Below are 26,622 nucleotides of genomic sequence, written 5' to 3'. Positions count from 1 at the left end.
ACAGGTTGTCCAGAGTCAAAGGGGTCCCTTTCAAGATCCGAATCCAGTGCTGTCGCGCCCTCTTCGTTCGCGGGGCTCCTCGACGGGCGATCCGCCGGTTCACCGCTGTGCTGGCGTCTTCGGTCCCTGTGCGGGCGGTTAGGCCGACCTACTTGCCTCCATCCATCAAGCCATTCCCTAGCCACCTCCGGCATGTCGAAAAACCACGTTTTTCCTTCATCCACAACGCGCAGCTTGGCAGGGAAAAGCATGGAATACTGCAGGCCTTTGTCTCGTAGTGCTTTCTTCACATCCGTGAATGATTTCCGGCGCCTAGCTACCTCTGCTGTGTAGTCCGGAAAGAAAGCCAAAGTGGAATTCTGAATTTTCACAGGCGGGGAGACCCTTGCCGCCTGTAGGATGGCGTCCCGGTCCCTAAAATTGAATAATCTGGCCAGCACAGGTCTTGGAGTGGCTCCCGGTTTCGGTGTTCCACCAGGAACGCGGTGCGCTCTTTCAACAGAAAAGAAGTGGGACAGACCTTTGGGTTTTAGCTGGGATTTGATCAGGTCCTCAACGTACAGGTCCATAGCAGCTTTTCCTTCCGATTCCGGCAGGCCCAGGATGCGAACGTTGTTCCTCCGGGAACGCCCTTCCTGATCATCGAGCTTCTCCTGCAACTGTTTAGTGACTCTCTCCATGCGTTCCATGGCCACCTGCAGGTCCGAGGTGTCTTCGACGAGCGATTTTGTAACCACTTCCACTTGCGTCACTCTCTCCGCCATTTTTTTAAAGTCCGCTCGGAGCAGAGTGACCTCCGAGGAAATGGAACCTACCGTCGTTTTGACCTCCGTGAGGGTCTTCATAACGTCATCCAAGGTTACCTTGGGAGGGCCCCCCACGTCCGGGGTCGCTCCATTCGAGTGGCGGCCGCCAGTGTGGGCTTGTCCATGTTGGCCGTAAGCAAATTTGTCCAGCTTTGCCTGCGTTGACGTACTTCTTGTGCCCTTACCAGCCATGCTGGCTTGGCAAGTATGTAGGTAGTCGAAGTGGGCCGGCAGGGAGGGTCGTGGCCCACGCGTCGTTCACTGTCCTCGAGTGGCAGGCAAGCAATGGTAGGTGTCGCCGGTTCTAAGATGGCGCCTCGTATGTCTCACAGGGCCCAGACGCTGCGTAGTCAGCCGCCTCGAAGAGCAGCACCCCGGTCTACTTGTAGTTGCAATGCGGTCTTCTACGTGGTCGAATCAGCCGTCCACACGCACTGCAGTGTTAGTAATTGCGTTGCTTCTGTACGCCGTCAGTGGGTTCTCGCAAGGGGGCCCCCAGCAGAGAGCGCCTGACTCTTCCCGCAGTTCAGGCTGCACTGGGTGCCTCACGATGATCCCTCTCAGGCAGGGAACTGGGGCTCATATGTGCCCCCCCTCCAAGGCGGGGTGAGACTCTGAGTAACGGACGCGCCGGACAATGACAGCGCCCTCAAAGCAGTCCGCTTCACCTCGCCGCTGCACCCGAGCCTCTGGCTCCCGGTCAGTCTCCCACTCCGCCGGCTGGGACTCAGGATGATTTCCACTCTCGCCGGCCGCCTCCGTGCCTCCCGACGGCTCCCCAGGCCAGATACTCCCCTCAGTCACACAGGGTGCACGCTCGCTGTGAGTGGTGCGGGTACTCACGCTACCGGACAGTATGTAGTTGCGGCCGGCCGACTCCTCCACGCTCGGCCGAGGAGGATACACTTCCGGTCGGGTCCGCCAGGCACTGTGGGTCGGTGCTGCAAGGCTGGTTCAGGCCCCAGGTCGCCGCTTCCAATTGTAGCTGATCCCGGTGTGCAGTCACCACCAGGGTCGGAGCAGTACGTGCCGCTCGGGTTCCTGAGCCGATGTCGCTCCTTCGAGCGGGCTTAAGAAACGGATCAGTGACGGATAGTCGCTGCGGGCCGGTTTGCCTGGAGGAGCTCCCTCTTCAAGCTGCCACCATGTTCGGCAGTTGGCCACGCCCCCCACAGTGCCCTTTTGGAATTACTGGGGAACGACTTGGCTGAACCGCCTGAGGTACCCGAACTTTCATACATCATTAAAACAGAGTCGCCCCGCAAGCTGCTGACCAACTTATATAAAACTGCGATGTCGCACAGGGAGCAGCAGTTCACCCCAGCCCGTCCAGCATGGCAAAAAGATTTGCAGGTCTCCATAGACGACGACATGTGGCGCTACTGCTGCGTGAACACTAAGCGCATCTCTTTAAATGGGAGACATAGGTTGATTCATTTCAAATACCTTAACAGAGTTTACTACACCCCGGAGCGGCTCCACAGGTACGGACTTCGCGACTCAGCGGAGTGTCACAGGTGCCACGCGCCGCAGGCGGATTTCTTTCACATGGCATAGCAGTGCCCGGGAGTGCAGGCATACTGGGTTTCCATTTTTGCTGAGATTAGCAGGATTGTGGAGGTTGACCTGGCCCTTGACCCAGCGCTGGTGCTGTTAGGACATTCTAGAAAATTGCCAGCTGCTGTCTATAGATTAGTAGATATGGGGATGCTGATGGCTAGGCGGGTAGTAGCGCTCTGCTGGATGAGAGGCCCGGTACCCACCACCAAGCGTTGGGCGCATGACATGTTATATTGATGCACACAGTCTGAGAACTACAGTGTGCTCCTCCCTCCATCAAGTCGCCCAAAGAACTTCTGGGGTCTATACCAGAAATACATTGGTGGCAACGCTGCTAAGCACACTCATGGGGAGACTGGAGGGGACTTAGCAGGATCTCCTATTCCCTCAGATAGTTCCGTCCGACCAAGTGAGGCGTCCCCGACAGCGCATGACGCCGAGGCCACCTCTTCTGCGTCTCTCCCCTAGGCGATCTGCCCTGGGGGTGCAATGCGCGATATTTTGTCTATGTCTGAGCTGTGGATCCGGGGGACCAGCTATGTCCATCAAAGTAGCGGGTATGGGGGATTGGGGGAGGTGGGAGGGCTAATTACACGTGGGAGGCCGGAGGGGTATGTCATGGGCAGTACGTTTCCTCTTTGCTGTATGGTCCACCATACGATATGATGTTGATCGCTGCCTGCCCGGATCCGAGTTGTTGGCCCTAAGGCTGTGTTTCGAGTATGGCCGAACTTTGTTAACTATGGACTTGACTTGATGCGCATTGTGTGTTCGTTCGGGAGGGGAGGGGAGGGGAGGGACTATCTGAAGGCCATGTCTCTTGTTTATCTAAAATTCAATAAATAAAAATAAAAAAAGATACACACGCAGAGTCATCAACTTGATGGCGTTAACTTTGAAAAGAATTTATTGGATGATGAAGCCACTAAAGGGGCTGTATCAACTACTGCCGTAGCTGCAATCATTCTTTCTAGCACAAGAATAGAAGGAGACATAATGGAAGCTGTCATTGCTTCATGCATAAACAGTTCAGAAGCGGCAAAGAAATTTCCAATCAAGTCCTCCTACAAGTTTGATGCAAATAACATTCCATATGCTCAAATTCCAGGAGTGGCAGATAGAGTAATACCAAACATGAATTGCAGATTAGATTTAAAAAAAAAATCTTTTTAAACTTTTCTTTTTATTAAAGACAAGGTAGTACAGGTATAAACAATGGTCAATCATTATTGCCAATGAGACATCCATAGGTATAGTTCCCCCAGAATACAAAAGCAATCGTCAAATTACAAACACAGTTAATCAAACTGGGACCAGTCTACCCTGATTCGTGCCTTCATCTTGGCAACGGTGATTCACAGATCTTGCCTCTATAACAGTTCCATTTATTCCATATTTGTGTCCATTTGTTGGGGCAGCCTCTAGACGTCTTCTCAGTGAACATACAAAGATCCATATCGTTTTCCATAGTCTCAGTAACGACTTTTCTTGCGCCCCACACAACCTTGCAATATTCCTTTTGGCAATCATCATTCCCAATGTCACCCATCGGCGCTCCTGAATTCTTCCAATTCGATGGACACCACAATGGGGCTTCCCCCTGGGCACCACCAGGAGCCGTCTTCAGGCTCTATTCAATAGTGAGATTGGGCTCTTCACTAATCCCACAGCTGATTTGGCTGCCCAGCGGCTCGGGGCATGGAGCCTTGAACAATTAGGATGAGCTCAGTCTTTTAAGGCACAGGGCTCAGTCGGGTGCCAGGAAGCCAGCACTTCACGGAGCACAGCTCTCTCCACTGCTCCGGCGGCCACTGCTCCTAGCCGTAGCAGGAAACTGGACCCCAGCCGGTTCACTGTTCACACCTGCTTTCACGATGGCTGAATACCCAGCGGGCAGTATGCTGGGGCTGCGTCCTTTCTTCCACCTTTTCCGACGGCCGTGCGAGGGAACTCGGGAGCCACTGTTCCACAGCCCAGCCTACACATTTGTAGTCATTGCCAGGGACAGTGCAGCGTTCTCCGTCACTACTTGGTCGATTTTAACCGTTTCTTTGGCGAGGACACTCCGGGTGGGCTCCGGTTGTCGAAAAGTTGGTAGAGTTACACTCTCTTAGGATGTTGAGGCGATATTGCTGGTGAAAGGGCACGCTCGGACGGAGCCTCTCGAAGTCGCGGCCATGTTACATGGTGGTTGGCCACGCTCCCGCAGATTACGTTTAATTCTAGCTGCACAAAAGGGTCTAGGTTCTGCACACGCAGGATTTACCGCAGCAGTTTCTTTGCTGAAGCAACGCTGTTGGTGGCAAAGACTAACTAAGCAGATGAAGAATTTTGTCCTAAAGTGCGATATCTGTCAGCAGATGAAGGGTTCCACCGTGGCACATCCAGTGCAGACAGAATATGTGACGTTACAACGCCACATATTTCATCGTGGTAGGTAACAACTCGGACATTACATTGTCCGCGTTGTTACCACGCGTGGCATTTCAACACAAGTCGTTTCTACGACTTGCACTAGATGGCACGCTGGACTTAGGAATAGTATAAATTACTATTCCTACTCCAGTTAGCGCAACAGCAGGGAATGTGTTTATACTTAAAATCCAACACATTCCCTGGTGTTCCACGCCATCTAGTGCAAGTCGTAGAAACGACTTGCGCTGTAATGCCATGCGTGGTAACAACGCGAATGATGTAACGTCCGCGTTGTTACCAATGTGCGTGGTACTCACAGCGTTGTAAACGCTGTCTCCCGCGAAGACACCATTACTAATATTGGACAGACCACTCGCTTGTGTCTATTTGGACCACTGCAGCCCCCTACAATCAGATGGAGCTTACAAATATATCTTGGTGGCAGTGGATTCATGCTCTAGATTCGTGTGGATTTGGCCTCAGCGCTCGGCTGACGTTCGAACTGTTATAAAAGATTTGCAAGTCTTTATAGGGACTTACGCAGTTGGCACATTACATTCTGACCGCTGCCCTGCATTTAGCTCTAGGGCTTACAAAGAAGCCATGGGAAGTTTGGGTGTTGCATTGCGGTACTCCTCTCTGTACCATCCCAAGGGAAATTTGGTTGTGGAGGGGAAAATCGGGTCTTAAAGCAATCTTTAACAGCAAGAGTATTTAGGCTTGGGTGATAGTTGGGTCAATCACTTACATGGGATCCTGAGGGCGCCTAACAGTATGCCAAGAAGTTCTCTAGGAGGTGTCACGCCTTACAAAGGAAAATTTGGGACGAGAATGTGGGTACCTGATCACAGTGGTGGATGAAAAACCATTTGACATCAATAAATGTTTGGCTGTTTTACAGGATCTAAATGAATTCCGGGCACTACAAAGCAACGTGCAAGTAAAACGCACCACCACTTGGGAAGTCAAATCAGTCATGGCAAGACTTATCTGGATCCCAAAAGTCAGGGATCTGGTCAGAGAAAAGATTGTGGACAAGATAGAATTTGGGCCATCATACAGAAAGCCTGTACCTGGCTGTCGAAGGGAGAACAGTACATCTTCTGCCTCTTGCCGGCATAAAAAGAAAAGATTTGTCTCCATTGATTTTATCAAACCACACTATGAGGTCGATACTGAATAGTAGGCCGACGCTCTCCTCTCGCTACCATACAGGAAGTTCAGACAGAAAGACTCTACAACAATGAAATAGAATTTGTTCCTATTGAAATAGAACATCAAAACACAAATGAAAGACAAATATCAATTCGGTCTACCATCAATAGCTACATAATATGCCTCCACAAGATCTGTCTGCTAGTTCAACAAACCCTGCTCAGCTACCAAAAAACGGTTAAACTGCATCTGGCAACTTCATTGATTTTGATACCTTCTCTCTTGATCCCAGTGAAGCTGAAACAACGCCAGCTCCAGTTTCCCGTAAACGACAACTTCATAACTTCTACATTTTTAGGAAAAAGACTTATCTAGTCTCACCATGGCTACAGCTCTGGATAACAACTGGAATACTTTTTTTCTGCTCTGGATTGGCCTAATGACTGCCTTCTGCTTACTCATGAATGGAAACTACCTCTCAGAATGCTCTGCAGTATCAAATGTGAACTTGTGCCTGAACCCTCATACATCATCTCATTGTGAACAAAGACACCTGTTCTTCGTGAACATTACAGCTGTTCCAATTCCAGATGGTATAGTTTGGGACAGAGTTTCATATGATGTATTTGGTCCCACTGAACTTTTGAAAATACTATATGTATTTAAAATCTCTGAATGATATCATTACCTCCAGTACATTTTCTGAAAATTGGGATTTTGAAACTATAAATAATATAACATTCTGCTGCATTTTCAAGCATTGAAATGTTAGAGGACACAACTGATTACAACACAATTTACTGTTACCAACATTATGGTCATCACTTTTTACATAAATCCAGAATCCCATGTAATGTTTTTACATACCACCATTTGGAATATTACCAACACTGCCGAAAGGTAGTTCACAAACGTTTGCATAGACGTTTTCCTGTTTTCAGGGTTTAACACTTCTGGCCCAAGCTCGTATTACTATACGGTTGCACCTACAACTGCACATAAAAAAATGCTAACAAACACAAAACAGATTTACTCTGCATCCTTTATTTCCCAACTGTCTGAGCAAGGTTTCGACTTATGGAAGGACAGTATAGACATAAAATCAGTCTGGGGTCCAGAGGAATGGCAAGTTCAGGGAACAGAAGCACTATTTTGAGCGTGCCTCATTCCACTGCAGATCATATTTTTGAACGACTCTGTGCAACAGACTTCTTGTCTTGGACTAGCTAAGAACAAAGATTTGAACACACCTTGGATTCCCGCACCAACACACTTTGAGAGGTGGCAAAACTTTACGACACATGATGGGGATGCAGTAGATGACAGCATACATACCATTTCAAACAATATGTCTGACCCCAATTGGAAGGGATAGTTAGTTTGGCCCACAGACAGAAATAGGTGTCAGTCAAGATTCAGGGGAATCACTGAAGGGTTTAGTATCCATAGGCCGGACCAACGCTATGTACAACAAGAACATCAGGGGGTGGTGACATCATACAGTGTTGGAAAGTTATGCCTCAATTGGCCAAAACCCCTGACACTATCCCAGGTGAAACAACCCTTGTCCTTAGTATCAGAAGGATTTAAGGAGCTTTTTATTGGGTCCCCGAAAGACATGTCAGACACGTTTCTTAAACGCTGTTTATAATGAAATCTGGAAAATCTCTTAACAGGAAGCTGCGGAGAGACTTCGTGAAATTGACAGAATTAACTTAAAAAAGGCTTTGGTAATGGTCTGACCACTTTAACATCCAGAATGTATTCACTGGGCAACATTGTATCTTCTGCTATTGATATACTAGAACAGGATTTGTCCATACTACAGCACGGACAGTCTCAATTACGTTCTATTATGTTGTTAAGCTGGACGCTACAATCATTGTGTTCCGGTTATGTGCCTTGGTGATTTATCAACTGTACGTCCTTGTTCTCTGCATACAATTTAAAAAAGAAGCAGATAACAATGGCAAAAAGAGGAGCAAAATATACAATGCTGCATATTGAAAAACTGGATCGATATCCTTTCACGGTTCCAGAGTCACCATCCACGGAATGGTTAATTCATGGCCATATAACATTATCGGTCACAACGCTCCAGTTTTAATATTGCCTAGAACAACAACAGACAGGCAGAAAAGAGGCGATGGGTAAGGAATTCATCAAGGAATCTTGGGAATTGCCATACAAATTTCGATGCAGGAGTGGGGACATGGAAGTGTTTCCAAGCGGTACAAACTGCGAGAACTCTTTAAGTAGATCTCTTATATGCCAGGATATCATGCTTCATGGGGCCTGTAATGGTTCAGTTGCAAACTTGTCCTTTCATTTGAAAGGGTCCCCTGCTGCTGTGATTAATCCAGTGTTCAGATTGCTCTCGAATGGGAGTTACTTGATGCTGAATGCTCAAAGTTGTTTTGGGATGCTTCCGGGCATCGCATATCTTGTCACTGTAGGCTCCAGTGTTACTTGTTGTATGAAAGTATTGTTTTCACCTACCCACACAGTCAGGGAGGCACCGTTATGTCCGTCGTTGAATGTTTCCTTTATACGTTTTGATACTCTGAGCTGAATGAAATCCATGCTTTTACAAAACAAAGTGCCCTTAAACTCCGCCCGAGGGACTTTTGATCTTCAGGTCCTCAGCTGAGATACAGGCACTTGTAAGGACGAACTGCCCTTTATATTTCACAGAAATGGTACAACATATCTTTAACATGTCTAATACGAAAGATACGGAGTGATTCCAACCTTCATACACTCCGTATTCTGAAGCATTTTTGGAGGACTCCCGCTGATCCTGTTACTATTAGCAGGAATCCTGGTTGTAATCTTTTTACTATGCAATGGATGTCCTAGTCACCAAGGAGATGGAAAAAACGCTCTTGGAGCACCGTTACCGTGATCGCATGGATATCCACCTGAGCAGACCTTGGCTTCAAGAACTAAGCGAGACTTGGTTCCTATTGTTTTGACCAGTCTGAATTGACTCTGTTTTGCCTGTCCTCCGATGCCTGTTAAGCGGACAAGAATGCGTGTTGGATCTCTGTCTAACACTTCCATTGGTTGCGTTACTGGACATGGATGCTTTACGGGACCCAATAGCAACCCATGTACTGCTGTGTCCTCAGCGTATTGCCATGTTGATGTCTGCGTTCTTGGAGCCACCAAGGGATGCTTCAGCTCCTGTTGGATTGGAGACCGGCTCCTCTACAAGCACTAATGCCTTGGTTGTCATACAGGCTTCCCCAGCATCGGCTGTGGGCACAACAGTAGATCATCTGTGCTTGATTGGCCTGATCTGTGAGGTGTTGCAGGGACCGTCGTCTGCGATTCCAAGCTATAGTGATGTTGCGTCTCCCACACAGGGCATATAAACATTTGGCTCATTGTGTGCTTGGAAAAATGTGGCCCTTTTTTCAAAACAACCACATTTGGGATTTTAAAACCAAAACACTTTTTGCTTCTGTTGCTGAACAGCATGGCTTTCAGGCACTCATAGTTGTTCAGACCATATATACAAACATATTTTTTATAGACTTCTAACACTCATGCTAGAATGTTTGCATTTTTCACTCATTCTTTTACTTAGGGACGTTTTAGTTGTCTGCGTAATTTTAGAAGTTCATTTAGGGCCCGATGTAGGTAAATGGCATTTACCGATTCGTAAATACCGAATTTTACTGATTCGGTATTTAAAAATCGGCAAATGCTATGTAGGTATTTTTACCAAATTTTTTAGCGAATCTGTAACATTCGGTAATTACCGAATCGGTATTTACCGATAGGGTAATTACCATTGATTCCTATGGGCCATGAGGCCCATAGGAACCATTGTCAATTACCGCATCGGTAAATACCGATTCGGTAAAATTACCGAATTTACAAGGGGGACAGGGTGTCACTTTGACACCCAGTTGCACCCCTGATTCAGGCTTGTGTGCTATGTGACACACATACATGCCCGCAGGGCATGTATGTGTGCCACATGGCACAGGTGTACATGCACAGATGTGCATGTACACAAGAATTCGTTATTTACCACGCAATAGTATTACATGGTAAATAACAAATTCTTAGGGGCCTGTGGCACTGTTTCCTGTGCCACCTACATATAGATTTACCGATTCGGTATTTTACAGAATCTGTAAATTTACCGAATCTGTAAACTTACAGATTCTGTAAAATATAGTCGCCCTACATCTCAATCACCAAATACCGGTCGGTAACGGCCGAAATCGGCCGTTACCGACCGGTATTTGGTAACCTACATCTGGCCCCTAGTCTTTTAGTATGTCGTCCAGATGGATGAGGAGTGGGTGTTATGTTTCAGACAGATACCCCGATATAGGCTCAGATAGTAATTAAACCTTTCACCTATATTTTCCCTGCCATTACACTACATAACGGTTTTTGGTACTGACCTTTTACCTATTTACGGTACTGCTAAATGATATGTGGTTTTCTCCGAAAACTAGCCTCATTCATTATGCATGAGGATTCCTGAAATATCCGTAGGACTACCATCTCCTGCCTTATAACTATGTATAAGGGTCATTCCTTCCGTCATCCTAGTCCGAAATGACACAGCAAGGTAGATCCCCTGAGGGTAGCACTTTTTTATATAAATACAAAAGAGGAGAGGAGTTGGCCTAACGGCTAGGGCGCTCGACCTCGGACCTGGTGATCTGGGTTCGAGTCTCGGTAACGACGCCAATAAAAAACCTCCTGTGATTCTGGGCAAATCACTTAATCTCCCCGTGCCTAAAATGAATGCGTGCCCTCATGTAACGTAACTGGTGCTATGTAAAGCGCTCTGATACCTGATTCAGTTCGGGTCTAGTTCGCGCTATATAAAACTCTGCAAAAAAAAAACACCATATCTTTGCTGAAGCAGGAGAGGAGAAAAAACACTTCCATGCTGACACACTGACGCACGACGATGAGGTTCCTGCATGCACACACTCTTGATCGCAGCGGTCAACATCATTCGCTGGGTGTCCATCTTGAGACCAAGGCGGGGTCATATAGTCTCTCACTTTAGGTAATGAGGTTGGCTTTATCTTAGGGAGATTTTTGGCTCCATACCTACATACATGCTAGGTACACTTCGGTACATCTAGTTAGTGTTGCATCGTAGGAGTACGCATTATTACTGTTATGTATTTATATCCCTGCCTGTATTAATTGTTTTAACATTATGGTAGGAATCTACCATCCTTTTATTCTGTTGGTGCTCATAATCATTTATATCTGTTTCTGCCTTATGAGTGTTTCAGCACACCTATTTTACACTAGAATGACGCTGCTTCAATAAATGCTTATTGAAAACGTACCGACCGTTTATTCTGTGTATCTCTCTGAGACAAAGTGAGCACGAGTGACTGAGCAAAATGTACTGTGCTGTTTCCATGATCCCTGATGGGACAGAGTTGTCATGTTCGATAGTTGCCAAGAACTATTCTCTCCTTGGTAAGAGCAGTTTACAGTGGCATTGTGAGCTAACTGGTATACAGGTGAACATACCCGGTTGGGTTGTCTGGAATCAGTCTGGACACCAAACCCCACAGTCTATGTTGTCTAAATGCGCAGATCCTATATAGGTTTATAGGAACTACACAACATGACCTCCCCGTGTTGAGCATGCGCGTTGGCCTGGCCCCTGGTATCACCTTTGCTGCATGCTGTATTCCATCATGTGAGCTGCCTCCTCGCTGTTGGAGAGGACTTCTGTGCACAAGCAGCAGCTGCTGGGGAGCGGGAAGGCTGTAGTCTGGAACCCGCAGTGAGTTCACCATGCATGTTACAGGTGAGAAGAGCACCAGAAAACAGTGCTGGACAGGAGGCCACATCCCCTAACCCATCCCATGTGGCTGATCAGTACTGCACTTGAGGGTACATCGGCTTTTGGTGTATCTTGGGTCATTTTGTTGTGGTCCCTGCATCCCGAGTGCTCTTCAGAGTCCCTACTGCGCCCCAAGGGTTCCTGTTATAAGATCTCATTGTAACCCTTACTGCGTGCTAGGATGTCCTTGGGTCTTGTGAGGCACTCTGCTGGCTATTTAATAGATTCTTCTCGTCCTGAAGGCACCTTATCACCAGAGCACCTCTCCTGGGCCCTAAAGGCTTTTTTGCTGCCACTTCACAGTACCACGTGCACTTTGGTATTCATTCTGCGATCTGAGGCCAGCTTAATATCCCCTGCGTATCCTAAGGGTACCTTGGCTATACCACAGGCACATTTGTTATCTCCTCCTTGACGTCATGTTACCTTGATGTCTCTTCTATATCTTTGGGGAGCCTTCCTAGCCCCCTTTACGCCCTCGAGACACCTTGCTGAAACATGGTACAATGCAGATGCCTGCGAGAGCCAAGTAATAAGGATTCTCAGCACTTAAAGCAGTGTGATTGTGGTGTAAAAAAGGCTCATTGGTCTACGGGGAAATGCCCCTACTGGCCTCACTTACAATGCCTTCAAATCGCCATTGTGGCTGGGCGGAATCAGTCACTTATCAAGGCGCCTTAGCATTTCATACATGTGTGGTGTACTTGTGCGTATTTTGCTTCTCCTTGTGAAGGTGCTTTAATTCTTGCATTTTTTATACTTCATCGCCAATGTTTTATGTTGCCGCTTCAGGGGCGTCTGGAATATGAATATTTTGTTTTTGTGTACTGTTGCTTCATGTGCAGTGCTTGTGGGGTCCAGGACTCGATGGGTACTCACATTATGGGCTGGCTATCTCTATCCGGTTCATGTGTTTCTTACTAATTTATTATCTGCAGTTACTTTCCAGCTCGTGTTTGAGCTGCGCTACTTGTTTGGCACTCTGTCTGCCAGTCCTCTATCTCTCTCTCGTACTCTTTCAGCCCGCTCTCTCACGCACTCTTCCCACTTCTCTCATATGGTTCACTTTAACTCTTCAAACACATTTTCTTTCCCAAACACTTTCAAGGTTTCCATCCCTTAAACACCCACTCTGCTCTTCTTCTTAGGATTGCTTCTTCATTCACAAGTACTTCCTCTTTAGGCGTCTGTAGCCTACTCTTCCCTTCTTTGTCTCTTTCTCACACACTTTCTGCTTCTCTGTATCTAGTTCCTTTACCACTTCCTCAACAAACTACCTAGTCCTCTCTATCTTCCTTTCTATCTATTCTGTGCAGCTCTCAACGCTATCTATTAACCAATCCCAGGGCCACTGGAATTAGGCAATTGTGCGGCTGCTGCGTTTTTCACATAATTATGGATCTGCCACATTTTCCCTATAATCCATCATCTGCGGCATAATCTGCAGATTTTGATTTAAATATTTTTGTTTCTAGCTCTAACGGATCAAAAGTTAGCAAAATTGCAGCAACATGTGTTCACGCACAGTAAAATGGCATTTAAAAAGTTTGACTGGTTACATTGCTGTTGCTTATTGCTATGTTTGCTTGTTAAACTGGTACTAATAAGGTGCAACTCATGCCCAGACAGTGTTAACAAGTGTAACAATCATTGCATAGCCAATAGGTCTCGCGTTTGGGGCCTTATAAGGATCTAGTCATGCAGCACAATATCCTTGGTGCAACAACATCAACTGTTGCATGGCTAAACACTTATAAGGTCCCAAAGGCGAGACCTATTGGCTAAGTCTATGCTTGTTTGTTGACTGCCATTTTTAAGTACTAAAAACTATAGATAGATAGATAGATAGGTAGATAGATACTATGAACACAGGCACAAACAGAAACGTGTGCTGAAATAGAGAGGAGTACGGGACAACATTGATATACTGCACACACGCACACACACGCAGCACCTATCTATAGAGATGTAGAGAAGACTGAAATATTCACAGTCCAGCTAGAGGAAAGGAGAAGAAGACTGAGCAAAGCAGGGGGATAAATAGGAAGAGAGGTAGTAGAAGAGAAGATAGAAAAAGAACAGAGAGTGCAGTAGAGAAGAGGAAAAACAAATAAAGATGGAGTAGAAAGGAGGAGAAACTAGAGAAAGAAAATGGGAGATAAAAAGAAGAGAAAGTTAGAGAAAAAGAACAAGGTGAAATAAAATAGAAGGGTGCAAGAGATAGAAAGATAAAAAAAAGAGGAGAGAGGAGAACAAGGAGAAAAAAGAGGACAGCGCAAGGTTAAAGAGGAAGATAAATTGAAAGGATGGAAAAGAAAAACGAGAGAGAGAACGAGAGAAAATGAAAGAGAAAGAAAAAAGTGACGTAGTGACAATTATGCAGAGCAATAAGCAGAAGTAAAGCCAACATTCTAATACATGGAAATAAATACACAGAACTATTGAATTGTTCTGATTCTTAATTCTCAACAATCAGCTATTCCAATACATGACATAGGAAGTAACCACAATACTACACATCCTCCTTCTTTCAAAAAAAAAAAAAAGATTAAGACTTGCAAACATATTCATCAAAGCGTTGTGGTCTAACAATGTTTCTATCAAAGGTGTTAACCTTTATTTCATGGGATTGTTGTGGAACCTTATCCAGACAGAGTTCAGAAGAAATGTCAGCTTGAGAAAGACCCTCTGAAGGAACCACAGCAGGTGGAAGATCTACAACAGAGGTACCATCCTCACCCTGAACACACAAATCAGACATAGCATTAGAAGAAGAACACTCAGGGTGAATATTGATCCACCAATAGTTGCGGGAAGACACAAATTGTTTAGGATCATTAGCTGTGAAATAATTTTTGACTTAAGATAAATGACTCATATAACGTACATTACCTCAGATAGCTTGACAGTGTTTTTCATTAGTTTCACAATTTGAACCAGAGGACCAAACCTGCTTTGACCCTTAGTCACCATCTTGTTAGATTTGACACAAACTCATTGGCTAATAGACAATTTGAAATCCCTGGTACCCTGCTTTTGATCAAAATATTCCTTATTTTTTCATTGAGAAGCTAGAATTAAATTTTTAATTTTCTCAGCATCCCACACTACTTGTTTGCTCCTGTCGATCCATCCAGGATTGACTTATGAATGTCGGCTGCAACCTCTCATGACCCCAAAGGAAGTCTCACCAATAGAATCATGACAAGTGACTCTGTAAGTCCAAAGCATTTTCATAAGTTCATGCTCCAAATTTTTCTTACCATGAATAGGCAACTGCAGAACACCCTTGATGACTCGGTTGACCCTCTCAACAGCACCATTGCCCCTGGGGTGGTAAAGTGCAGAAAATGTGTGTGAAATACCAGCAATGTCCACAAATTGTTCAATCTCAACTGACTTAAATTGCGCACCATTGTCAGTGAGAATGTTTTTCTGGAAACCCTCACAGATAAAAGCACTGCCCAAGAAGTCAATGACATGTGTTATTTGCTATGTCAACTACTTTGAGTTCAAACCATTTAGAAAAAAGATCAACAAGTACAAGAATATATTTGGTTGAACCATCACTCCAAACGATGGGGCCCATAATATCTAACGCCAATTCATCCCATGGGAGAGAGGGACAACCTACGGAGCACACTTGCAATCACTACAGGATCTTACAAATCTTTCAGTTTCTAAGTCAACTTTAGGCCACCAATATAGAGATTTTACATTTTTCTTAGTGCGAGTAATGCCACTGTGGCCTTAATGGCACAGTGAAATGATCTTGTTTCTTAAAGAGAGAGGTGGAACAATTTTGTCTCCTCTAACAATTAACATTCCATCAATACGCAATTGGTATCTAACCTCCCAAAAGGCTTTCATTTCACCAAGAAGCTCGGGTTTGACAGGACCCCAACCCTGTTGTATTTTGATTCTGACAAACGTGAGGGTATCGTCAATCTCCTCAGCTTGTTTCTTTTCTGATTCATGTAACCCTTTAGTTTCATTAGTGGAAAAAATGCTAGCAACACTTTCGCCACAATAAATTGGGAGTACCCCTCACTAAAGTGCAGATGTGTGATTAAAGACCACTGTACAAAGCCATTTTAAGGAGAAAATATCTTTACTTGTCCTGATGAACGTGGTCCTATCGAGCATAAAAAACTGAAACGCATCGACGCCTAGCTTTTTTGTTAAATTTGGTCAATTCAGCAGGCACACAGTGACAGGGAATCAAGACCCATGCCCTCTGCTGTTTATAATGGATCCAAATTAACATCTATATGACAAAGTAGATTGTTTGTGTTCAATTCTCCTTTAGGGATACTGTAATCATTGATAATTGTGTTGTTGAAGTATGTGTTTTTTTAAAGTGTTTTTAATATACTGTCATGATATAAATTGGATGTATAGACAGGTTTTTACCAATTAAAATATATATATATATTTTGCATAACTTTGTTTTATATAAGTGCTTTGCTACATTCGGAGTGAGTCATGATGCTTGTTGGTGGGTATGAGTATCTTTGAGGCATAAATAGTGCATTATAGATTTTGACCAAAGGGAACACTTTTTTTAACCCTAACTGCCTCACACACTGTGGGTGAAAATTGTTCGTCTAAGTCTAATAAAGCAATTCTAAAAACATAAAAATGTTCAGGTCTGTCGGGTTTTTGGAGTTTATTGTAAACTCTTAAACCTTCTGGACCCAGGCAGTACATCAAAATTCTCTTTTTTCTTTCAGGAGAAAAGACGCCACTGCAATCTTCTAAATTAGCAATATAATTTAAGTAATATTCTTTCCATTCCAGCCATTGTACTTCAGGTTCAAAAGGATCAGATAAGAATTCTTTGGGAGAACTGAGGTTAAAAGCAGAAGAGGTTCTAGGTGGTTCTTCAGCTGTAGACATGCTCACAAAATGAAATTCCCTATTTATTTTTTTGAGGACTGGAAAGTACTTAAAGCTGTGATAAAACGTAGGCTTGGAAGTGCTGTAGAAATGTCAGTAATTGTGGGAACAGTTGGTAAAAGTAGCGGACACAACAAAAGTACTTACGGCTGTCGAGAATGTAGGAAATAAACTCGAGCCAAGCTTTGAAGAGTCGCAAACTGGAAATAACCTTAAATGCTGGTAAATATGCAAATCGAATCTGAAGAGGGGATCACAAAATTGAGGAAGTGCTGAGCAGCAGGGAGATGGAAGACTCCAATACCCAAAATGGCGGCACGTATTTGATGTTGTGCGGGATGGCTCTCAGCACGAAAATACACCAAACGTTGCTGCGCAGCTGTACTGACGCGGAAGAAGCGGCACAGAAGAATTTTCCAGTGGAGACGAAGTGTGTGCGTACAAGCACTCAACGTGCGTAGAAGGATTGCACGAGAGTACGCTCGAGAGCACACAGCAGGGATGGCTCGTGGCTAGAAAAAACATTGGAATGAAGGTACGTTTGAAAAACAAAAAATGCCTTACCTAACCGTTCATATCTTCGATGCTGCACGATCCTAGTGTAGACTCAGAAAACACATAGGAAAATGCGGTTTTCTGGAAAAGTATGTAGGCAATCCTCCCAAAACGTTGGAACGGAGGGAAGGTTTGAAAAAAAAATAGCCTTACCCAAACTCTTGTACCCAAACGCTCGTACCTTTGATGCCGCAAAATCCCTGAGAAGACTTTAGAAATGTTCAGAAAACTGAGATTTTTGGGCAATGTATGTAGGAATCCTCAAACGGTTGCAGGCGATTTCCTTGATTAATAATGAGAATCCAGAAGACACATAGATGTCCCACCGTAGCATAGACCTCAAAGTAAAGAGTATGGTCAAGTAGAAGTGGGTTTATGGGGTTGTCATCAATCCTAGCCCATCACCAATTTCTTGAAGTAATGAGGCTGTAAACAAAGGAACTGTGGATATCTTCTTTATTCTGACAACCCCTCAGCATGAACCAAGCAAGCCGAGTAACAAGCAGAAGTAAAGCCAACATTCTAATACATGGAAATTAATACACAGAACTAAGGAATTGTTCTGATTCTTAATTTTCAAGAATCAGACAATTCCAATACATGACATACGAAGTAACCACAATACTACTGTTACTTTGCTCCATTTTCACAAAGGATCAGTGTTGGACTTGGCCTTTTCCCCCCAAATTTTTCGCTTTTGACCCCCTTATCTAGATTGTCTCCCCCATGGGATTAAACCTGTATAGGCCATGAGTGGTGTGAGACCCCTTTTGAAAAATGTAATTACATGAAATAATGTGAGCACTTGTAAAATCCCCCATTTTAAAACTGCACCTGACTGAAATGTAGTGTTTTTAAAATAGATGCCATGGCCCTGGGTTTTGCCACTGGACTGCCATAGGTCAGCGGTCTAGATAATATTACCCAGCTACCCCTAGCTTTTGGAGGGAAAGCCTGGCACCCAGGGTGCTCACCCCCTCCCCTAGAACCAGTTTAGGCTAGATGTGCCAACATTCTAGAAGGTCCTGGCACTGCCTGGGAGGAGGGTATAAATAGAGAGAAGTGTCACCAGAGAGTCAGTCAGCGCTGGGACAAGGGAGAGAGGGGACCTGCTGTGAGGTGCTACCGCCACATGGGCCTGTGAGCTGGGCCCTGCACCCCTAGAACCCCCCCTTCTACTGTTCCCCCCGGGCCCCTGACAAAGGAGGGTCCCTACCCAGGACACTGATGCTGTGGGACCTTGAACTACGCCAGCGCTGAGGGAAAGAGGTGCCCAGAAGAGGAGGAATGCTGTGGGCTTGAACCCCCCCAGGAGGTGAGGAGTGTGCCCCTGGGGCTGGCTGTGGAGCGGTTCGGCCCTCCCCTCCATGAGGTGCGCCTGTCAGACGCTGTTTGGGGAGGTTGGTGCCCCCAGGAAGTTGTGGCCCCTCTGGAGGCAGTGGGCTGGGAGGATTGCGCCCTGCTGGAGGAACTGTGCCCTTTGTGTCTCTGGACCCTGGAAGTTGAGAAACCCTGAGCGCTAGAAGATCGCAAAGTGCCCCCCTGCCAGTGATAGCGCTGTGCCTGCTGTGTGGCCTGAGGAAGTATTTGACTGAACAGCGCTGAGGGAGCTTACCCCTCGTTTTTGGTGCGCTTCCAGATGAATAAATACTTAAATAAAGGGAGCCTACCCCTTATCATGGCCTGACGCTGAGGGAGCTTACCCCTCATTGCTGTCCCGTGAAGTAAATAGCTAATTAAAAAGGGAGCCTACCCCTTGTGCCACCGGAATCACCGCCGCAACCCGGCGCCGTGAGGAGACCTTCCCCCGCTGGGCAGCGTATCGTTGCAGCGACCCCCGGTGTCAGAAGGGGGTCGCCGAGGTGGAAAGAGGGCCGCGCTAGGCCCTGAGGCCGTTGTCTCCCGCATCACGTGACGGGGGCCTGACCGCGTCATCGGCCCGCCCCCGAAACCACCGCGAGCGGATTGGCCTGCGTGGCCGTGACCTGAAGGCCGCGCAGGGGTTGGTTGCCGTCCGGCAGCCCGAGAGGAGGAGCGTCCGGTAGCCCTGGGTCCCTGTGAGGAGAGGGGGGAACCCAGGTGAAGCACGGGTTGTCGTGGAGAGGAGGGGGCATCGAGGCACATTGTCGGTGCCTGCCCCCCCCCGTTGTGGAGCTCCGCGCTTGCCCGGATGAACAGCAGGGAGGCCTCGAGAAGAGCGCCAGAGCTGCGCAGGCCTCCCCTGACCGGCCCCCTCTCAGACGAGGGGCCGGCATTGAAGTAAAGAGCCCCCCCAAGGAGCACGAGACAGGGGGTGGTGTGGCGAAGCCCCGCAGGGAGACCGAGAGAGAGAGAGTTCCACGACGCAAGTTCTGTGGGACAGGGGCCTCGAGGCACATTGCCGGTGCCTGCCCCACCGCCAAGAAGACCCCAGGGAAGCCGGAGCCCCTTCACCCATCGCAGGTCTACCGGTGAGTGGGGACCTAGCCACATCATGGGTTGGGGGTGTGTCGGGGCATATGGTCGGTGCCCGCCCCTAGGACCGGATTAACTTTCCAGGTGCCCCGTCTGGCAGTGGGCACCTGCAACGTTGAGCCCCAACAGACTGTGCCAGTTACAGAGGGCCCTGTATCTAGCCCATAGGGTCACCCTAGGAGCTATGGAGGCTTAGAGGGCGACCTAACTTTTGTGCCTGGGGGACTAGTCAAGTGTGTTCTGCCCCCTGATACCTGTGTAGGCCTGATACTCCCTCTGCATGGGTACGCCCGAGGTTCTTAGGCCTGGAAGTTCGTGCCCACAATGGGTGGTGACTCTGCTCAAGGAGTGCTTCGCCCTAGCCTAATGAAAAGGTTGACGGATGAGGAAAGGTTCTACATCTGATGAAAAGCTTTGCATTGACCGAAATGTCATTTACTGCTTAATCCTGTTAAAGGAAGTGTTTTTCCCTGGCCAAAGTAGATTAATTCTGGCCTGGTATGTTCCGGTTACCTGTCCAGGTGCAATGCGCTTCTGCGCCTGATGTTCCTTGCAGGCCGACTAACCTGCTAAGGTGTGTGTCGATTGTTAAATGCTATTGCTGACTAAGGAGCCTTTGTTTTTCCCTGTGATGGAAGGGGTATGATTCCCTGATGAAGTGTTGATTCCTGCACAGTGGCCGGGTTATAAGGGGGGGTTAACTTGGATGTGCCTTTTAGTACAGTTGTCCTGCCCCTAGGCTGGCCTGACGGGTTATTCCAGGCCCCTGATTACATTCCAGGTTCAAGGGCAAACCTTGCTGTGTTTTATGCCAGGTGCCTTCCTACCTGTTGTTTTATACCCGTAGGTGGAGGGTGGAGTAAATCTGGGTGTTCCCTTCTACTGCAGGGGTGCCCCTAAGCTGGCCTGACGAGTTATTCCAGGCCCCTGTTCATGCCCCTGGTTAATGAGCCAGCCATGTTGATTCATGATAGGTGCTCCTGTCTAATATTAAATGTGCTGTGATGCTCTGTTTTCCCTTACAGGGGTGGGGATTGGCGTTATAACGCATGAGGTGTGTTTATGCATAAAGTTGGATTTTGCAATTACAGCCTTCCCCCGAGGATGAGAGCCTGAGTTGGCCCGCCAGGTTGGCCCCAGGTCTAATGTTCATTTAATCAACCTTTTTCCTTTCAGCATGGACTTTGGACTCAACCCCTTTTTGTCCCATGTAAATAATCCCCCTCTGAAGTACTTGGCTCTGGTGCCAGTTGGCGCCTTGTTGTGACTACCACTATTCTGTTCCTTTTTACCTTGCAGGTTGGAGGCATAACTAAACGTAATCTTTTTCCAACCAAAGGTGGTGTCGTGACTCTTTTGTGGTGTGATTGGTGTGTCGTCTGTGGGTACTGCGTGAATGCTTCACATGTCCTCGAAGTTTGACCTGCCCGCTTGATGCCATGCTACCCCCTTGGAGATTTGGGCAACCCCCATTTCCTACATTGGTGGCAAGCGGTGGGATAGGACTTGTGTTTGCGCAGTACCACAGCGGCCACAGGTTACACCACAAGTAGAGGCTTGTGGTGGGGATTATTGTTTGGAAGATTGTTTGCTAAATTGCTTCCTCCTGAAGAGTGTTCTGAACTGTCCCCTTGTTCCACTGGGAGGGTGTGTCCCGGGTGTACCTCGCCACGATGGGGTTGATTTACCAGGAAGTGGAACTGATGGAGTACACCGAACAGGAGGTGATAGACTTCCTCCTGGAGAGAGGGATACCCCCAGTAGGGAACATTAGGAGGAATTTGTTTCTCTATGAGGCCCTCAAGAGGGGAGAGCCCTTGGAGATTGGTGGGGACTTATCTGATTACCCTCCCGAGGTTTTGAAGGGTCAGTGGGTTAGAGACCAGAGAGAGGGCTCCCCATCCAGAACCCTGGGAGGTAATTACTCCGATGAGGAGGAGGAAGAATTTGAGAGGGCGGAGATGCCAGGAGCTGATGAGGACACTGTAGATAGGGAGTCCAGCACTGGGTCCAGCCCTGGGGCTACTGCCCAATCCCTTTCCCTGTCCCCAGAAGAGTGGGTAGATAGGAGGGAAGAGAGGGAGTATCAGCTGGCGCTGGCAAAGCTCAGGCATGCCGAGGGCTTAGCGCAGCTGAGGGTAGAAGAGCAGCGACTAGAGACTGAAAAAGTCCTAGCCCAGGAGAGGATGGCGGAGGCGGAGAGGGCCTTCACCAGAGAGAGATCAGCTCAGGTGGGTAGGTTGTCCCCTGAGAGTGGTTTCAGGAGTCTGGATTCACCGTGGAGGGTGGGATCCAGTGGTGGCAGCGAGTGTAGGTCCAGTGCAAGGAGTCCCACTCCCGAAGCCCAAGAGACTGTGCCTGATTCCCCGGAAGAGGAGGACGGGTTAGTGTTTAGGGGCAGGGGAAAGCTGTTCCATCAGTCCTGGGGAGAGTTCGAGGAGGAGTGTTGGACTGTACTGGAGGATTGGGTGGTGAGGAGAGCAGTGGAGGATTGGGAAGGGCTGTGCCATGCCGTTATCCGGGAGCACATGCTGAGGAGTTGTTTCCCAAGACTGCGTCACCATCTGTTGCGGTGCGGGTTCTCAGACCCCAGGGAACTCGCACGGGAGGCAGACCTCTGGGTAAGTGCCAGAGCATCTGGGAAGGCTGAGGGGAGTGATCCTGAAGGGAGTGAGACGGGGGGGTGTCCCGAGGTGCCCCAGCTGGGGTCACCGGGCCTGGAGTGTTCTTTAAGAGAACCCCAGGTTGGGAGACTAGGCTGTCCCGATGTGTCATCCAGAGGAAGGGATCCCCTCATGTCAGGAGGACCCGGAGCATCAATAATCGGAGCTCCAGTGGTTCGGGGGTCTGACCAGTCACAGGGTTTAGATCCTGGACTGGGGTTCCAGGTTAAGGGGTTGCCTGACCTGGAGGGTGGGGTACCTGTAATTCAAGTCCCTACCAATTTGACTCCCAGGGGTACTACTCCCAGTGGGAGGGTGCGGAACTGTGGGAGGGGGTGCAGAGGGAGGAAGGTCTCTTCTCTGTCACCAGCTCAGCCACAGGGCGCAGATCCTGGGTTGGGTGGCCAGGGACAGGGGTTGCCTGCCCTGGTGGGAGGGACCTCTGTAACCAGAGTCCCCCCGGAAGTGACTCCCAGGGGTACTTCTCAATCAATCAATCAATCAATCAGGAGTTTGTTAAAGCGCGACTACTCACCCGTAAGGGTCTCAAGGCGCTAGGGGTGGGGGGGGGAGTTGGGGGGGTGCAGGTTCCATTCCATCAAGGAGGGGGTCTGTCGAAGAGCCAGGTTTTGAGGTTTCTTGCGAAGATGGGGAGCGATGTTGTCTGTCTGAGGTGGAGCGGAAGGGCGTTCCATGCCTTGGCCGCGAGGAAGGAGAAGGAGCGGCCTCCCGATCTGGTCTTTCTGGTGCGGGGGACCACAGCGTAGGAAAGCTGGGCTGATCGTAGGGTCCTTTGGGGTGCGTGGAATTTGAGTCGGCTGTTCAGGTATGCTGGTCCGGTGCCGTGGAGGGCCTTGTGTGCGTGGGTGAGCATCTTAAAGGTGATTCTCGCCTCGACGGGGAGCCAGTGGAGTGTGCGCAGGTGCTGGGAGATGTGGCAGTGTTTTGGCAGGTTGAGGACCAGTCTTGCGGCGGCGTTCTGGATGTTCTGTAGCTTGCGGATGAGGTTTTTGTTTATTCCGGCGTAGAGTGCGTTGCCGTAGTCGAGTCTGCTGGTGACCAGGGCGTGAGTGACTGTCTTTCGGTGTTCGAGGGGGATCCATTTGAAGGTCTTACGAAGGAGGCGGAGGGTGTGGAAGCAGGAAGATGAGACAGAGTTGATCTGGCTGTCCATTTTGAGCTCGGAGTCCAGGATGATTCCCAGGTTGCGTGCGTGGTCTGTGGGGGTTGGCGGGTTTCCGAGGGCGGTGGGCCACCAGGTGTCGGGTAGGAGGGTGCGGAACTCTGGGAGGGGGTGCAGGGAGAGGGAGGACTCGCCCCTGTCACCAGTTCAGCCTGTGGGTTTCGACTCCAGGTTGGGGAGAGAGTTGTGTGAGGGTGTCCCCAGGCGTAGGAGATGGAGGAACCCTAGGAGGAGAAGTAGGGGGAGGAGAGCCTCGCCCCTAAGGGCTGGTCAGTCTGAGGGTGTAGACCCCAGATGGGTGGACCAGTGGCAATTTGGAGAGAAGAGAGTGGTCCAGGAGAATTACAAGCCTGAGGCTAGAGCCTCCCACTCTAGGAAGGAAAAACATCCCACTAGGGAACACCAGTGGGGTGGTTTTGTTGGTGAAGGGAGGGTTGCGAGAGAGAACCATTGGGTTCCAGAGTGGAGGAGAGACTGCAGGTGCTCCTGTAGTTGCAGGCCTGCGTCCACCTTTTTCCGCCCCAAGCAGGGAAGCCCATCAAGGCATTGATCTGTCTACCCTGGCTTTTGGCTGGGGGGGAGTTGTGTTGGACTTGGCCTTTTCCCCCCAAATTTTTCGCTTTTGACCCCCTTATCTAGATTGTCTCCCCCATGGGATTAAACCTGTATAGGCCATGAGTGGTGTGAGACCCCTTTTGAAAAATGTAATTACATGAAATAATGTGAGCACTTGTAAAATCCCCCATTTTAAAACTGCACCTGACTGAAATGTAGTGTTTTTAAAATGGATGCCATGGCCCTGGGTTTTGCCACTGGACTGCCATAGGTCAGCGGTCTAGATAATATTACCCAGCTACCCCTAGCTTTTGGAGGGAAAGCCTGGCACCCAGGGTGCTCACCCCCTCCCCTAGAACCAGTTTAGGCTAGATGTGCCAACATTCTAGAAGGTCCTGGCACTGCCTGGGAGGAGGGTATAAATAGAGAGAAGTGTCACCAGAGAGTCAGTCAGCGCTAGGACAAGGGAGAGAGGGGACCTGCTGTGAGGTGCTACCGCCACATGGGCCTGTGAGCTGGGCCCTGCACCCCTAGAACCCCCCCTTCTACTGTTCCCCCCGGGCCCCTGACAAAGGAGGGTCCCTACCCAGGACACTGATGCTGTGGGACCTTGAACTACGCCAGCGCTGAGGGAAAGAGGTGCCCAGAAGAGGAGGAATGCTGTGGGCTTGAACCCCCCCAGGAGGTGAGGAGTGTGCCCCTGGGGCTGGCTGTGGAGCGGTTCGGCCCTCCCCTCCATGAGGTGCGCCTGTCAGACGCTGTTTGGGGAGGTTGGTGCCCCCAGGAAGTTGTGGCCCCTCTGGAGGCAGTGGGCTGGGAGGATTGTGCCCTGCTGGAGGAACTGTGCCCTTTGTGTCTCTGGACCCTGGAAGTTGAGAAGCCCTGAGCGCTAGAAGATCGCAAAGTGCCCCCCTGCCAGTGATAGCGCTGTGCCTGCTGTGTGGCCTGAGGAAGTATTTGACTGAACAGCGCTGAGGGAGCTTACCCCTCGTTTTTGGTGCGCTTCCAGATGAATAAATACTTAAATAAAGGGAGCCTACCCCTTATCATGGCCTGACGCTGAGGGAGCTTACCCCTCATTGCTGTCCCGTGAAGTAAATAGCTAATTAAAAAGGGAGCCTACCCCTTGTGCCACCGGAATCACCGCCGCAACCCGGCGCCGTGAGGAGACCTTCCCCCGCTGGGCAGCGCATCGTTGCAGCGACCCCCGGTGTCAGGAGGGGGTCGCCGAGGTGGAAAGAGGGCCGCGCTAGGCCCTGAGGCCGTTGTCTCCCGCATCACGTGACGGGGGCCTGACCGCGTCATCGGCCCGCCCCCGCCACCGCCGCGAGCGGATTGACCTGCGCGGCCGTGACCTGAAGGCCGCGCAGGGGTTGGTTGCCGTCCGGCAGCCCGAGAGGAGGAGCGTCCGGTAGCCCTGGGTCCCCGTGAGGAGAGGGGGGAACCCAGGTGAAGCACCGGTTGTCGTGGAGAGGAGGGGGCATCGAGGCACATTGTCGGTGCCTGCCCCCCCCCCCGTTGTGGAGCTCCGCGCTTGCCCGGGTGAACAGCAGGGAGGCCTCGAGAAGAGCGCCAGAGCTGCGCAGGCCTCCCCTGACCGGCCCCCTCTCAGACGAGGGGCCGGCATTGAAGTAAAGAGCCCCCCCAAGGAGCACGAGACAGGGGGTGGTGTGGCGAAGCCCCGCAGGGAGACCGAGAGAGAGAGAGTTCCACGACGCAAGTTCTGTGGGACAGGGGCCTCGAGGCACATTGCCGGTGCCTGCCCCACCGCCAAGAAGACCCCAGGGAAGCCGGAGCCCCTTCACCCATCGCAGGTCTACCGGTGAGTGGGGACTCAGCCACATCATGGGTTGGGGGTGTGTCGGGGCATATGGTCGGTGCCCGCCCCTAGGACCGGATTAACTTTCCAGGTGCCCCGTCTGGCAGTGGGCACCTGCAACGTTGGGCCCCAACAGACTGTGCCAGTTACAGAGGGCCCTGTATCTAGCCCATAGGGTCACCCTAGGAGCTATGGAGGCTTAGAGGGCGACCTAACTTTTGTGCCTGGGGGACTAGTCAAGTGTGTTCTGCCCCCTGATACCTGTGTAGGCCTGATACTCCCTCTGCATGGGTATGCCCGAGGTTCTTAGGCCTGGAAGTTCGTGCCCACAATGGGTGGTGACTCTGCTCAAGGAGTGCTTCGCCCTAGCCTAATGAAAAGGTTGACGGATGAGGAAAGGTTCTACATCTGATGAAAAGCTTTGCATTGACCGAAATGTCATTTACTGCTTAATCCTGTTAAAGGAAGTGTTTTTCCCTTGCCAAAGTAGATTAATTCTGGCCTGGTATGTTCCGGTTACCTGTCCAGGTGCAATGCGCTTCTGCGCCTGATGTTCCTTGCAGGCCGACTAACCTGCTAAGGTGTGTGTCGATTGTTAAATGCTATTGCTGACTAAGGAGCCTTTGTTTTTCCCTGTGATGGAAGGGGTATGATTCCCTGATGAAGTGTTGATTCCTGCACAGTGGCCGGGTTATAAGGGGGGGTAAACTTGG

At 49.0% G+C, this 26,622-nt stretch overlaps 1 protein-coding gene across 1 annotated transcript in view; it reads left to right on the top strand.

Moving 5' to 3' along the window:
- The window catches only part of FANK1 (fibronectin type III and ankyrin repeat domains 1), a 1,467,952-nt gene that overhangs the window by 615,514 nt on the left and 825,816 nt on the right, over positions 1–26,622 (top strand). The gene's annotated exons all lie outside the window — the stretch shown is intronic.

Source organism: Lissotriton helveticus, chromosome 5_1, assembly GCF_964261635.1.
Source record: "Lissotriton helveticus chromosome 5_1, aLisHel1.1, whole genome shotgun sequence".
Taxonomy (NCBI): domain Eukaryota; kingdom Metazoa; phylum Chordata; class Amphibia; order Caudata; family Salamandridae; genus Lissotriton; species Lissotriton helveticus.
This window is presented reverse-complemented; position numbering and strand designations above follow the sequence as displayed.